The sequence below is a fragment of the Barbus barbus genome, assembly GCF_936440315.1.
Source record: "Barbus barbus genome assembly, chromosome: 3".
Lineage (NCBI taxonomy): Eukaryota > Metazoa > Chordata > Actinopteri > Cypriniformes > Cyprinidae > Barbus > Barbus barbus.
The window spans coordinates 4,022,274-4,039,018 of NC_136731.1; the positions used below are offsets into that span (position 1 = coordinate 4,022,274).

General features: G+C 38.6%; 1 pseudogene across 1 annotated transcript; it reads right to left on the bottom strand.

Moving 5' to 3' along the window:
• Positions 1 to 8,295: 8,295 nt before the first annotated feature.
• LOC306854921 (sterile alpha motif domain-containing protein 9-like) lies at positions 8,296 to 12,384 on the bottom strand (annotated as a pseudogene). The gene is made up of 3 exons (XR_013785792.1): positions 12,300 to 12,384; positions 12,117 to 12,170; positions 8,296 to 11,977 (listed from the first exon to the last, which is right to left on the bottom strand). The product of XR_013785792.1 is annotated as a sterile alpha motif domain-containing protein 9-like (transcript).
• Positions 12,385 to 16,745: the final 4,361 nt, after the last annotated feature.

The window sequence follows — 16,745 nt, forward strand, 5'->3', positions numbered from 1 at the left end:
ACAAGGTATTTACAAATTTTATATTTTGATGCATTTTTTTGCTAATTTTTATTCAAAGTTGGTGACAGAGTGACATTTCTTTTGCCATCAGATATACTAATGTGTGTGTTTGTGTGTGTGTGTGTTTGCAATATTGCAGATGGTTGCAAGCTACAGTTGTAAGCGGAAAACAAATCGCTGGCCAATGGTGGTCTTTTCTACCATCCTGGATGTATCTGCCATAAATGCATTTGTCATTTGGAGGGAGGTAAATCCATCATGGGAGAGAGGGAAGAATTTCAAAAGGAGGCTCTTTCTAGAAGAGCTGGGGAAAGCTCTGGTGTCCCCTCACATGGAGCGACGAAAAAGCCTGCCTCATGCACCAGCCTCTGTAGCAATCCTGAAGAGAAAACAAGATTCTTCTGACGCTCCAGGCCCCTCCACTGAACCTCCATCATCCAAAAGAAAAAGATGTCAGGTTTGTCCACGGGCCAAGGACTCAAAAACAGATAAGCAGTGCGCAAAAGAGCCATCTGTGCTGCACACGCCGTATACCTTTGCCAGATGTGTGTGGACTGATTTTTGTTCATGATACTTGTTCATTCACAACATTCTGGACTGTGGTTTTTTTACAATGTGTATTATGTAATAATTTTTTTGTAGCTTGTTATAATTGGTTTTATGTTCAGTGTTCAGAATTTGATTATCAAAAAATTGTATTGTTATTCAGTGTTCATTCTTCACTCCTGTTCATTTCTGCATATTGCTGCTGTTTTTTTATATTATTAAATTAATATCTTCTAAATTTTTTCACATTTGGTTCATTAAAATAAATAATATTCAACTACAATCTGATTCGAAGTCTTGTCCTTTAGGTGTTTCTTATGTGGCAATTTCTGTGGTATTTTGTAAAATCAGACATTTCAAATTGCTTCAAAAACGACCAAAATTCTACTATTTGAAAGAATATTTATTTTTAATGTCTTTAATAATGTTTATAGATGTATAAATTCACAAAATCTATCACAAAAGTTATAATATGAGCAGTTGGCTACATCCAGTAAAATGAATGGATCTCTATTGCCCTCTTCTGGGTATCTATGGACAAAACAATTTCTTTCTTAAATTTGAATTCCTAAAGGTTTGTCTTTGACCAACAGATGGCAGAATTGTACAGCTAACACCTAGATCAATATCCAGAAACAACTTATATTTAATTTAGATCATTGTTTAAGTATTTTTTTCATAAAAAAATAATATTTTACATGCAAGCTAATGGTATAGTTGAGGAATTGTGTGGTAAATAGGTACAAAAGTACTTTGTATATCCAAAAACACAGCATTACTGTACAGATGAGAAGTAAACAAAAAAAAAAATATATATTATATGTATTATTAAAAATGTACATTTTTTTTACAATCATTCTTTAAATTTTGGGGTCATATATACCCCAAATGCACTGAGTGTGAAGAGGAAACTAAGGTCATATGAAAGTTTAAGGCAGCTGAGCGCACCTTTGTCTCTTTAAAAATCCTAACCACCATCTAGACGGAAGTGCCGAAAGGCTCAGAAGGCAAAACCAAAGCATCAAGGAGAAAGCCCTTCTGTTTCATCCAGATATCTGCCAGGTTTACCCATAGATGTCTCTCCATAACTACCATGGCTGCCATGGATCTGCCAATGGCAGTGGCAGTCTGTTTAGTTGCATGGAGAGAGAGATCTGTGGTGCGGTGCAGCTCAGTCACCTCATCAGGGGATAGACCCTGACCCTTGTCCAGGTCTTTCAGCAGGTCAGCCTGGTAAGCTTGTAGCACCGCTAATGAGGCTGCAGCCTGACCTGCTGCTGCATTAGTGGTGGAAATTTTGATTCTTTCCAGAGACTCGTTCATTTTTCGTTCGTTCACCAAAATGATTCGTTCAGATTCGTTCACTAATTCGTTCAGTGACCATTTTTCCATATTACACAAATACGTCAGCATGTGCGGCAAAATGTGTTGTTCAACTAACGTATTTATTTGTTACAAAATAAAAACCGATTTGGCTTCATTAAAAAGTTTGCCCTTCTCATTAAATTAATAAAATAAGTCTAAATAAGTGATCAAAGTCATTACTCTTTTTATCTTTTAAATTACACTCTTTTCGGATGACCAAAGCACAAGTGTTTTTTTATTTGTTTGCATACTAGGCTAGTTAACATTTAATTGTTTTGGCAGAGATTTACACGTTCAAATCTGAGATTATGTTAAACGAGGAGTTATGTTCTGTATGTAAAATATGAATATAAACAAGCGTGCACAGTACGGATACCTGTGCTTTGCATCCGCTTTCTGCTGATTGATGAACTAGATTGACAGAATGGCCGACCTACCCGGTCAACGAACTGGGTATAGCTACCAGTTCGTTCAATTCGTTCACGAACGGGAGATCTCTCTCTCGTTCAGACTCAAAACAGAGCCATCTCGGTCAATGATGCTATTATATTCGTTCGTTCGATCCAACCAATTACATGCCCCTTCTAAACCCGAGCTGAAATGCTATTTGCTGACGTGAGTCACGTGACGCAAATGAGATGGGATGACGTGACGCAAATAATCAATACTGCCATATTTTTTTATGTTTCACAGTTTTTAAACAAACAAAAGTGCATGACATGACTAACATAATGAAATATTTTTTTATTTAAAAGTATGTAACTGTTTGGATTGGATTGGATTGGATTCAATTTATTGTCATTGCACATGTAGGTACAAGGCAACGAAATGCAATAGAGAAGAAGAAATACAGCATAACATGAGGAAAGAGAGGAGAAAAAAAAGGGTCCTCACACTACGTCCTTGGAAGAGAGTGCAGTGTGAGAACAGACAAAAAACCTCAGCATAAAGCACAGTCAACACAGGAACATAACTTGCATAGTAATCCTAGTTCAGACGAAACAGCCATCCGGCCAGCAGCCATTACAGCGCAAACACACGGACCCGTTATCACTGACAGGATGAAGCGACGAAGGCGTGGGATGGGGGTAGGGAGGTGTATGAGTGTGTGTATGTGTAAGTTCGTGTGAGTTCGTATGCCTTGAAATCCGTTTCGCCAGCACTCCAAACCAGTCGACTCAGTTCGCAGGTTGTGATGCGACATAGCAATTGCCATGGAAACGACCTTGGACAGAGCACAAGCGCCCGACAATAACAAGGTGTTTTTGGGAGGAGGGAATGGAAGAAAGAGCGTCTCCCTGCAGTATTCACCGGAGAGTTGATACCAGAGCGGCCTTGCCAAGCCGTTCTGTTGTGGGAAGCCGGAAAGAGATAAGATTGTTTTGTCTTAGTGCGAAAAGCTGTCTTCCAGTTTCACAGCTATTCTCATTGTCCATTCTGATCTCCATGTCCATCAATTTTTCTTTCCAAAGCCGAGAACTTAGCCGTGATCAAATCCATATTGCGGTTAATCGCCTCAGTCTCCGAGGCGACCGCTCTGCCTACAGCCTCAATCATGACGGGCAGCCGTGAGAGGTTTTGGATAGCCAGTCCCGTCTCCTTAATTTTCTGATAATTTAGGGCAACGCCTAATCCAAATAGCAGAAACCCAGTTATCATTGTTCCGAATAAGAAGATGTCTTCAATGTCCTCCACGGAGAGAGCCGCCAGACACACGACCCGCCATCTCTCCCATGCGTCCATCGTGTAGCCAGCAGCAAACGTCCCAGCGGGACATTCCGGTTCTCCAGATCCCGCTTTCCTAGTCGAGAAGATGGTGTCAATTGCATTTAGAGACCAGTTGATCAGATCCATAATTTCGGTTTTGTAAATAGTGCAGCGAGAGTCTCTTAAGAAGGACAGGACAATACAAGAGAGCAAGCAGGGAAGTTCAGGAGGGAGGGAGGGAAGAAAAATGCGACCGCCTTCGAACAGAGCCAAACGAGAATAAACGTTCAAACATAAAACAACAATAATATAAATAAAAAAAACAAAATGATAAATAAAAATAAATAAAACAATAATATAAAAAAATAAAACAAAGAACCAGTTGTTCGAACGACGAACGTAATAATGAGACGAGATGTATGTATGTAACAGTTCATTTGACTCTTTCAAACTCAAAGCAACTCAATGAAGGGCGTATTCGTTCACTAGATTCAACAAATCACATGCTCCGTCCTCGTATCATACTCGAAGGCTATTGGCTCGAGGTTTAGTCATTCTTTGACAGATGAAACGGTCCAGAGCTACGCATGCGCGCAATAGCGGCGCGCTGCGGTAGAGGGAGGAATTTCAGTGAACGAGAAATATGAGTCAATGGATTACGTGAACGAGAATGATTCGTTCACCTAAAAGATTCGTTCAAAAAGAACGATTCGTTCACGAACGTAACATCACTACACTGGAGCCCCGAGCATCACTTTGAGCACAAAGTAAGTAATGATCTCCTGTTACAGCAAATTCACAACTTGTTTGACACAAACAATATTATGACAACTTGACTGCTGTTAGAGAATGTTTCCCAGATAATTAACATCAGTTTTTCATGAGTGTCTGTTACTTAGCCAACAGTTTTACAGCCTGTTCACTGACAACATCTGCTCAGAACAAGTAGTCTAGGCCTAGTCATATTTTCGTTATCACACAATGACTGACATATTGTCACATTATAAATATATCTCTCTCCAATAGGCTTAATAATTTTCTTAGCACTAAATTAATTAAAGTGTATTGCATAGTTGATGTTATAAACTTTTAAAATCATGTCATATTTTATAATTATATCCTGGCCATGGATGCATAAATCATTGCATCTGTCTTTCAAAGATGTCAGGTAAAAGGCAACTAAGCATCCTTTCATTCACCCTGAGAGGAAAGCCTCCCAAAAAGGGCAGGTTACAGGATGCTGGCCCAGAGAAGGTGGTGAAAATGGTAGGCACATTAGAGGAGGAGACAGAGGAGGAGACGGTGCAGGTGGAAGATGTAGAGACAGTGCAGGTGGAAGAGACGGTGCAGGTGGAAGAGGAAGAGACGGTGGAGGAGATGGCTAAGGCTATTGAGAAATAGAGACCCCTGGTTCCTTTTTTCAAAGGTGACTGGCTTGAACCAATTTGGGAGGCTATCAAAGATCGCAGCCTTGGTTTTAGTGTTTCCACATTCTAATGCTGATGCTGAGAGGGTATTTTCGATGGTTGGTTTGAACAAAACCTCAACACGAAACAGCTTGTCTCTGGACGGGACATTGTCCTCAATCATGACCCTGAAAATGGCTGGGCTTGAGCCGAACTGTTTCAAATGGGAGCCAACACCACAAATGATAAAGGAGTCCAAAAAGGCAACAAACACTTACAACAAACAACACCAGTCATAATCTCTCTCTCTCTCTCTCTCTCTCTCTCTCTCTCTCACACACACACACTCGCACTCATACACACACACACAAAAATTGAATAAACACTTTGTATTTGGTTAAATTGTCAGTGTCATGTGTCAAATATTTTCTTCTGCAAGTCTGAACAATTATTAATATACAATTAATTAACAACAAAAACACTAATAATAATATTATTAATGGAACACCCCCGGGTGGGGGGGGTGAGATGTCACTCTTGCCTGTCTTCAAAACTTGAGAGCCCTGATTTGCATTTCCATGATTCTGCAAAGTCAACATGCACGATTACACTGCTTTCATTACAGTTGTCTATCATCTTCCTGTATTCTCTGGACTGATTTTTAAGTGTTCATACAGCTGTATGAGTTCTGCTATGGTGCCAGTATGCTTCACAAGTTTAGTGTTGTGGTGAGATTCGCCTGCCACTTGGTCCTTTACCCATTCCCACTGCTGCCCCTCAACATTGATCAGCCCTGGCTGTGCTGCAACAGGTGTGCTTTTGTAAAGACAGTGAGGACAAACATGCAGGAGACATGCTTCACTTGGAGGAGAGCAATAAACAAGCTCAAAACTATTGAGCATGAGTAACCCCATGTTCTCTCAAGACCTCAAACATCATCTTTGCATATTCATGGTATTGGCATTGACAGGTCTTTCGATCAGATGGCTTGGGGACTGTGACACAGAAGAGGCGAAGAGCGCAGAAAGATGAATAACTCGACTAACGTCTGGGTGTTGCTTGATGAACTCGTTGTGGAGGTCAATCATTGTGTCTGAGAGGACCATTCTTTGATGCTTTTTCTTATTTCGTGTAATTGTGTCTTGTTTGTCAGTGGTCATACGTGCCGAATTACAAAAGAAGTTTCGGACTGTTTGTGTGATTGTTTGAAGGTAAGTCGGCCTTCTGATTTAGGATTCCTTTTGCCTTAGCAATTTGTATGTCAGACCAAGTTGCCTCATTTTGTAACCGGTATTTTTTAAGAATCCTCCCTGACAAGAGAAGGTTCTTAGATTTTACATGAAATCTCTGTTTTATTTCATTGAATTCTTTAATTAAAACATTGTGGAACATGAGAGTTTTCTTTACTGAAGGGGAGCTGATATTTCTACCGTGCATTATTCCCTCTGTGGTGGTTCTTGGTGATTCACATAGTGTGCTTTCATGTGTTGTTTCTGTTTTTTTGCGCCATATCCGTTTTCTTGATTTCCTGTTCTCTTTTTGGGCCTTGCTGAGTTTGGTCTTTAGTGTTTTCATTTCTCTTGAATGTCTCTGCCTTTTTTTGACCCTCTCTCTTTTACCTGCAGTCATTTCCCTGCAGAAACATGAAAAATTTTATTATGTGTTTCTATGGAAGTGTGTGTACTATGTGTGTGTTTGTGTGCACGTGCGTGTGTGATGTGATCCAGCATATCTGTTATTGTTCATCCTTCTTTTTACTCACACACCTATAGAAAAAGAGAGCGAGAGACCAAAAATGCAAGCGTAGTCCAAAGATAGGAGGTTCACACGGATAGTTCAAAATGGACCATAAAAATTAAAAAAACGCTCCTGAAATGTTCATTTATGGATTTGTCACCGGTCGGACACATACAAACAACATATTTCACCCACAGCAGTCATAGGCTGATGTCGGAATTCAACATATGCCGATTTCCACATCTGGATATCATTATGAGATCAAAAGGTCACATCCGGATATCATTATGAGGTCAGAGGGCACATATGGATATTATTATGAGGTCACAAAGGTCCAAGTCATTAATCATAATGACGTTTGGTAGAGGGTACTTACTACGTATGGCACAATTTTATCTAAAGCTGCTTTGAAATCATTCTAAAGAGGAATACATATATCCAGATTTGTCATGAGTAAATGCAGCAGGAGTCGGGAAAGGAAGTGTTAAGAAATATGTTTATTTAATAACATTTGTCTCTACGGAAACATATTAAACAAGTGTTACGGTCACAAGCAAAGGGAATGGAAATTTACTGCTTCTTAACAGTGACTTTTGGCCTTGAAAAACTTGCAGACAATTACCTTAGTATAGTCAGACCCTCGTTCCAGCAGTTATAGAAACAGCACAGAGGTAGAATTAGGCTTAAACATGATTCCTTACACAACATGTGACTACAGCAATACTTATTAGGAAACAAATGTACATCTGTAAGGAATAAAACATCAGTAAAAAAACAGATGAATAATGTCCTGGAAGAAAATTATTTTCTGTTTACATTTCCTTTCCTGTGTATTAGAGAAAAACATTTATTTAATAATTGTATTTCCCCCATTTTAAATTCTTATTATCAAATGAAAGGGTTAGATTTTTACGGAGCCCCTTAGAGCTCATGGTGGTGGAAAGATTTTGGGGTGGGTGAGAAAAATTTGGGGTGGGAGGAAAAAATATTTTTCAAATCTTTTGCGTTCAAAATATTTTTTCCTCCCACCCCAAATTTTTTTCACCCACCCCGAAATCTTTCCACCACCATGAGCTCTAAGGGGCTCCATAGATTTTTGTGAATTTTTAAAATAAAAGATCAAAAGGATTAACAATGCAGATGAATTTTAACAGCCTTCTTTGATAAGATTTACCAAGGATGCTGATATTTTTGTTTAGCCATGGCTGTATATCAAGAATATATGATAAATGAGTAATTGAATATATACAGTAAATGTATGAGTAAAATACAGTAAGATGTATGTAAAATGTATATAAAGAAAACTAAATATGGTTCAAGTACTACTCGTGTGCTCTCTGGAGGTCAGTACATCATTGGCATGACCTGTCAGCTCTCGCATTAAAAAACTACCACTACTTTAAAAAAAAAATCATATTATACACAATTAAGCATTCTACAAAAACATGCAATTGATTAAAGACAGATTAATATTGATGAATGTAAGATATGATAATATGGCAAACTAAAATAATGTCTAGTTACTAATACAGGGCATTAGTCCATGAGTTTCTTTGACTTGAGTGTCTTGATTTTTTTAACTGGAAATCTAGAAAGTTTTGTTTTCCTAGATTAAATGTTTCTCTGGTCATCAGTGAGATCTATCCATTGACTCAAAGTATGTCAAATGCAACTGGTCCATTCATCGAGAAACCAATAAAAAATGTCCCTTTTTTGCCAGATTCTGTACGTATTCTGAACATTGGATCAACCGTAACCGTAACATCTTCAACCCAGATCAAATTGTTGTCAATTCTGCCAGAAACTTTGCGAAGCTTCTTACTGTCTCCCACTTGCTTTCGTATTTTTGGATTATCCCATTGATTTGAGATGTCCTGTCCTGATCCTAAACATCTGTTTATATCCCTATTGGTAATTAGGCCACTATAACCCATTTTCTTCCCTAGGTAAAAATGGACAGCTGCCCTCTTTCCGTTAGACACAGGTGTCAGCTCGGTGTATGAGTTCTTCAGTTTTGACACAAAAGTGGGTAATTCACGGTTCTTCGTTTGCCATAACAACACAACTGTAATGTAATGCAATGCCAGGGACTCGCAGAAATTCTCAGTGCGAGCGATTGTCTCAAAGAGCAATTTCTGAAGTTCTTTGTAAGGCTTGATGTACCGAGATGCAGGTTTGATGTTGGCGAGAATTACATTGGCATAGATAAAGTTGACATAGTCCATCATGTCAACGTTCACTTGTGATTTTAGAATGAACTCATACTGCTGGATAGTCTCTTCAAGAGTTGATGCAGATTCTTCCTCATACAGATATTTCAGTAGGCCAGTATAGGAATCACCTTTGTTCCTCTCCAGATATTCACGGGTCTGCTCAATTGTCAAGTTATCATCGATGTGTAGCTCGCTCCAATTTATATCTACTTCCCAAAAGAGTTCACCATACCGTTTAAAATACCTGGAGATGGTGTACATTGTCAGTTCTTTTTGTTTGTCCTTCCCAGGAAAAAAAGGAACAAAGTTGACAGAAAAATTGGTGAAAAAATCAAAATGCTGCTTCATTGTGTTTTTTAGTTGAAGAAGAAAGGGCATATGATTCTGCAATACTTCACAATATTTCTTGTGTTTAAGGTACTTTCTTGGGAAATCATTGATGGCAAAATTACCCAATAAGAATCGAATAAGGTCATTGTTGCCATTAAATGTTTTTTGCAGTATATTTATGACAGTAACTGCCATTTGAAGTTCACTGAAATGACCAGCAGTGTTGTAGGTGTTATAATGGTTTTGCCTTTCCAGTTGAGTCATGGCCTCTTTGTTTGCAGTTTGTTGTGCTTCTTTGCAAGTTTCTCCTGCAGACTCAGCCAATGTAAGATACCTATCAAGACTCTCTGGCTTGATGGGATCATCTTTGTCGTTGTGAACAGTATGCTTGAGCTCACGTAAAAGGACCTGTGACACTGTATCGCATATGTATGAGTTGTCCTTTGAAAGGCCTTTGGCCTTCTTTGCCCAACTCAAGGCTGTGGGAAAGTCAGATTTTTTGATGTAGTAGTACCTGGCAAGGAGCTGGAATATTACCGCATCTTTTCTGTAGCACTTTGCTGCATTCTGTAGAATAATTTTTTCCATCCCTGGAGTCTCCTTCATTATATCTTGGATAAGAGGAGAAAAAAGTGGCTTTTCAGCCTCAGCTGAATACTGCCTCCTCACCAGAATGCTGTGAACATCCTGCATTAATTTTTGTTTTCCTAGAGCGCACTCGTAAAATAAGTCTGTTGTGAGCAGAAGTTTAGCGATTTCTGCTTTTGTCACTTTGGAAGACAAAGCTGAAAATTCTTTCAAACAGTGCTGAGCTATTCTGTAGTGAATCACCGTCACACCCTCAAAGCTAATTTTGGAATTGACTGTGCATCTTGTCAGAAGAGTGGAAAACTGCTCAAATCCATCTTCGACCTTGGAAGGTTCAAAATCTGCTTTTGTTTGCAGACCAAGGAACTCTTCACATGTAGAGACGGACAGCAATGCATCCTTGCAGTAGACATGCAAGAGGACAAGAACAGCAAAAAGTTGAGCGTGTTTGTCTTGGAAGTTGAAACCCTTCAGGGTATTTTTCACAACACCCTGAATATAGTCATTTGAAAAGTTGTTCTTCAGAATCATAAAGCCATAAAAAGTTTTAGTGTTTGTGTTGGTCTGCTCAAACTCCTTTAGCTGTTCCTTCTCTGATAAATTGTTTCCGATAAAAACGGCATCATCAGTCTGTTCACTGGATTCAGCTCTCATGCAGTTGACAATTATGACCTGTGAGACTTTGAAAAAATGTTTTGCTTCAAACATTCCTCCTCAATCTGAAGTTGGGGTTTCTTTACATCAGAGATATCCTGGGAATCATCAATCATGAGCAAAACGGGAAGTCTGGTAGGTTTCTCTTTTGTCTCATATGTCAGTAGCTGCACTACTTGTTCAGCTGTGGTAATGTAATCATCTGTTTTGTTTTTCAGAACTGCACAACGAAATTTATCCCTGAGTGTCCATTAAACATGCATGGCTAATGTAGTGCCCCCACAGCCTGGAAGATGGAAGATGCTGAAAAACTCACACAGTGTCTTCCGATTGCATATGTCTGGAATAATCGTGTTGACGATGTAATTGAATTTGTCTCGTTTGATGAATGGCATTGGCCCAGGCTGTTCTGAGAAGTAGAAGTTCCACCAAGACACCTTCCCTCCCTTGTAAAATATTTCCTCATGTTTTTGTTTGTCCTCATTTCCTCCATCACATTGGTTCACGCAAAGAACATTCAGCGTTTCTAAGGAGTCCTCCGTTTTCTTGGAGAGCACAACATTACTGCCACCACCACAAGGCAGAAAGCGGCTTGATTTGCGATTATCTGACCACAGACTGAGCACAGTGCCATTGACCTCAGCAAAACTCAGCTCATAAATGCATCTTGTAGAGATGTCAACGCTACACCGGCCCTCAATGAGATCCTTCCAGTAGGTGTGTGACGTTTCATTGTCAGTAATACACAAGATTTGGTTTACTTCCTTGAGTTCTTGTAAAAACATACTGAAGGTCTCAAGCAAAGGGTCTTTTCCATCGCTGACCTGACTTAATAGCAAGAATATGGTGAGAAATTTCTTCAAACTTATCTGTGTTCTGAAGACTAATACCCAGAATTTGTCCATGTGGTTTGTCTGCCACTCCGAAATGAATAGTGCCATTTGTGCGGCTGTTCATACAAGCTGCAGCAAATCGAATGACCTCATACGTGTATTTGTCATATCTGTTGCCTTCTGTTGTGTTTGTGAATTCTTTGACTTCATGGCATGGTTGTATAAGATCTTTAGGACCAGTTTCAGTTATGTCTAGAATGTGGTATTCTCTGTACCTGTGAGCAGCATTAAATCTACTGAAAGGGTAAGGCTTCACGCTACAGGTCTGAGTCGCCACATCCTTCCGCTGCTGAGTCGTTTGTTTCAACCCATCAATGTTGTGAATAATCAGTTTCCTTGCATTTAATGATAGGCGTTCTTCTTTGAGGTTATCATCGTTCAACAGGAGAAGACCAGATCCATTAATTTTCTGATTGTACAAAATGTCTGCATCTTCTGCGTCCACTTTTATGTCGAGCATCCATTGTCTCACATGGTCTCTATTCCAGTCAGTGATTTTCACTGGACATCCAGATGAAACAACTGTCTCATCTTCTTTCTGAAAGAAAATGAGCATTTAATGCAATGTGGCATAGATCCTAGATGCCTAGTTTTTAATGCAACAAATCTTCATTATCTGGTGGAATGCTGAGATGATGCACATAAAAATATTGAACTTTCTAATACTAACTACTTACTTCAGAACATCTTGAAGTTTCCATAATGGAACCAGGAACTCTTCTGATTAGAAGCTGTTGGTAAGAAATGTTAACATGCAATCAAAACACTGTTTTGCATAACATAAATTATTGTAATAATAATAAGCTTGGATTTATAGTAAGAATAAAAATAATAATTAAAATCACTAATGATTGACTTACCTAAACAAGAACAGGATTTATGTGTTAATGTTGTATGGGTTTTGTAACATTTGAGTGCCTCCTTGAGTGTGTGTGTGTGTGTGTGGGGGGGGGGGGGGGGGGGGGTTGGATTACATTGCAGTTGAAGGCCTTGAGGTGTAGAGGAAATATACTGAAGGAAGAAAAAGAAAATATTACTCTACTGTAAACATACAGGTAAATTCTTATGAATTTTAGAGCCATTCAATCCATTGTGGTCTTTATTAAGGTTCTGGTAGCAATATAAAAGTCTACAAATCAGTTTTGGAAGCCTTCTTAGTATTGTTACTATAATCAAAATAATAGTCAAGCCAAATGCAAGTAAACTTAGTAGATGTTATCTAACAAAAGGTACATTTACAGTACTTCAGATAGCTTTTTAAATCAGTCTTTTTCCTCTGCTGTAAAATGCATGTAATTTACTGTGTAGTCTTTGATCAGGGGCTACTTTGTTGTATTCTGCTTTTTGATAAAAATGAATGCTAACTTAAAAGATCAATGAAAGATGAAAGAGCTGTTATATTTACCACCATGTCAGATGTCCTTATTGAAAGATTAAAGTATGTTATAAACTGAAATGTTATGATTCTTCTATAATTTGTCCTCTTCTTCTTATGGGAAGAGCAGTAAGAACAAAGAATTCAGCAAGGTTGCCAGATATTTTCCAACATCACACACGTTTGTCGGCACTCTAGGGTGTGAGTCTTTGTGGATTTATCTTTTCAAACTTTAACAAGGCTGTCATTTTAACTCCTGTATATTGTAAATGGTGAATATACTAAGAGAGAAGGCAGAGAACTTGTGTAAAGCAGGTTTCTGATATGAGCAGGATGTGTGTGTGAAAGACAAACTTGTGGGTTTCCTGAATTCAGAGAAATTATTTTACTGCTGTTACCCAGTGGCCAAAATAAATTAAAAGGAACAAGTTTGAGTTTTTCAGAATTTTGGGGTATATCTTGAAGCAGCCAGTGTTAAACGGACAAGAAATATTTAGTAAAACAGCACTGGAAGGTTCACTGAACACTCAGGCGCTTAAAAGGTTCTTCACAGCGATGCCATAGAACTATTCAGTCGAAGGGTGGAGGTCTCGCTGTCATTCGTTTGCAGGAAATAGCTGAGGAAATAGTTGTCATTCATCCAAGAAAAAGTGGGTTGCATGTTGATTTTTTTCCCCTCTCAAGACTGCTTATTTTCAGAATACATTTCCAGCTCTGTTGCCAAAAATCTTGCAATCTTGAGAGGGGAAGAAAATCAACATGCAAACCACTTTTTCTTGGATGAATGACAACTATTTCCTCAGCTATTTCCTGTAAACAAATGACAGAGAGACCTCCACATCTCTTTAACACAGCATCGTCTTTATGTCTTTTTAAAACTTTAGACTCATTCAGAATGCAACAGGAATTTGAAATATGTACTTCAACCCACAAAGATTGCACAAACTGACAGTGTATAAGCAGATAACACACTAGCTTATTAGGTTCTTCACATGTTTTATATATTTGTTAACTGTTTGTTTTTTCAACTTGGAATAAAGTTAACGGATGTTCTTCACATGATCGGTGTTGTGCATATTGTTATATACAGAGCCCCCTCATTAATGTTATAAAACATGAAAAGTCAGCTCAGCAAGACTCACCAAAACAACAAATGACACACCTAAACAAAAATATTAGATCTTAATGATAATATATGCATATAATAGTATTAAGCCTGTTGTGAACCAAAAACAGACAGAAAATGTGGTATACTTTGTTCTGTTGTTAAATGCTTAATAATTAAAAGATAAATGAAAGCTGAAAGAGTGGTAACTGTTATATTTACCTCCATGTCAGATGTCCTTGTCAGAAGATTAAAGTACGAAATAAACTCAAAGTTTGGATTCTTCTCATTTTTCTTCGTCTCCTTCTTATGGGAGGAGTTGGTATTTATATAAAGAAAGCGTTCAGCAAGGTTGCCAGATGTTTTCCAATATCACAGACATTTGTCAGCACTCTAGGGTGTGGTTCAAAATTGTAGAATTTATCCCCATTCTTAAAATTAATTTTATTTATATAATTTTTTATTATATTTGTGCATTGAGACAATATATAAATATAATCAATCAATCTTAAGCCTGTTGTGAACCAAAAGAGAAAGAAAGAAAGGTTAGTATGTTTTGTTCTGTTAGTATTAATGATTTCATTTATTATTAGGGAGATTTATTATACATCTTAAACTACCACATGACAGGTTAGTGTTATGGTCTCATTCTGCTTTAACTAATCAAGGTCTTCAGGCTCGCTAGAAACTTCCAAGCAGGTGTGATTTGGAGCTGGATGGAGCTAAACTGCAGAGCTGTGGCCCTCCAGGAATTGAGTTTGAGACCAATGCTCTACACGAAAGACTGCACATCTAAAGACCCCTCTGTCAAGCTCCTGGCCTCATCCAGGACGGTGACGAGTCTGCTTACAGACAAGAGGTCAATACTGGATGTTTTTCCCTTTTCACACCATTCTTTGTAAACCCTAGAAATGGTTGTGTGTGAAAATCCCAGTAACTGAGCAGATTGTGAAATACTCAGACCGGCCCGTCTGGCACCAACAACCATGCCACGCTCAAATTTGCTTAAATCACCTTTCTTTCCCATTCTGACATTCAGTTTGGAGTTCAGGAGATTGTCTTGACCAGGACCACACCCCTAAATGCATTGAAGCAACTGCCATGTGATTGGTTGATTAGATAATTGCATTATTGAGAAATTGAACAGGTGTTCCTAATAATCCTTTAGGTGAGTGTATGTTGACTCTGTTTTAATGGCCGTGCCATTAAACCTTTTGTACCTATCTTTTGTAGTTGGATGAATGATCCCCCAGTAAAATATGTTGCAGCTGATAACAGGAGGTTGCCCATTGGTGTACTTCCAACTATGGGCTGGCTCTGCCATTTCCGGTTGTACAAACACTTGGGGCAAAGCTGCCTGATTGCAACATATTGTTGTAGCTCCATATCAGATTGTGAATTGCAAATCGGACACGTGGAGAACAACTCACGCAAACATGTTTCAAACACAATGTATTTTGTGTCTGCATATATGGACCTTTGGCCAAACCTAATAAATAAGTAAATATTTTTAAGTTTTACAGATAACACCTATTAGTGACATATTGAACTTATAGATTTATATATAGATATAGTGTATTACTTACATTTCTGATTCCTGTGAAATGATTGTGTCAGCGGGGTTAAAAGTTGAATCATGAGTTTCTGTCGGAATTTGTATGTCTGACTCTTCCTCCTCTTCTTCCAACAACAAATGAGGTATTTTGGGTGGTCTGAAACCAGACTTTACTGGTGTTGATGCGAACGGTATATCATAGGTGGTTGATCAGGTGTCTATCAGTTCTTGTGTCATTTATGACCTTAATGGATCTTAATCAAATCATGTTTCTATTATTCTCCATTTTTATTAGTTTCATGAGCAAAAACATACAAAGCAAAGTTTCAAGGATCATTATTTAAGATTACTTCATTTTTGATGTTTGTAAATGGGTTATAGGCTTCCCCCATTAAGGTGTTGCCATTAAATAAATCAAGTGAGGTTAATTTTTGGGGGGTGGGAGGCTGTTGTTGAAAATGCCGGGGCTTCTGCCAGGGGGCACAATGACTGCCACAGAGAGCATATGTATAGAATTTGGCAAATAAAATCAGCCCTTTATGTGCTATGGAAACACTGGACGCGTGTATTACAGCCGAGAATGTAGTTGTTTAAAACTCAAATCTGCGGTTTATTTATAAAAACAGCCCCTATTTGAAAATGTGCTTCGCAGATTTCGGAGCTGTGAGCTCCAGGCGATCACCGGGCGCTCGTGCTCATGTATCCCGAAGAGAGGAGCATAAACTCGGCTAGTCCTTCTGACATTTGCCGCTGGCTCTGAAGTCTCTGTAGTGGATAAACATAAGATATAATTTGTTTTGGGTAAATCTAACAGGTAATCTTTGGTCTATAGTACAGTTCCGGATACAGCTACGATGATTTAGTCCTCTATTGTTGTTTTGATTTCTGCCTCGCTCGTAATCACGTCACTACTAGAGCAAGCTCCTGATTGGTTAGCACGGCGCAAATATCCGCCAAAGTTCAGATTTGCGCGTTCCGCGCGTCAAACGCTCGAAACGCTCAATTCGCGCGAATCGCGCCGCAGGATGTCTATTCGCGTCGTTGCATTGACTTAACATGTAAATCACTCGCGCTTAACGCTTCATTCACGTCTGGTGTGAACGCACCATAACTGAAAAAGTTTTACACATGAAGAAAAGTTGTGTTTTTGTGAGGAATCATTTGACGGGTGTACATCACATAAATGAAAACTGTACTGTGTATAGTCTTCTATAAAAAAGTGTTTTAGGTATATATTACGAATGACTTGTTACTTAAATGACAAATCCAGT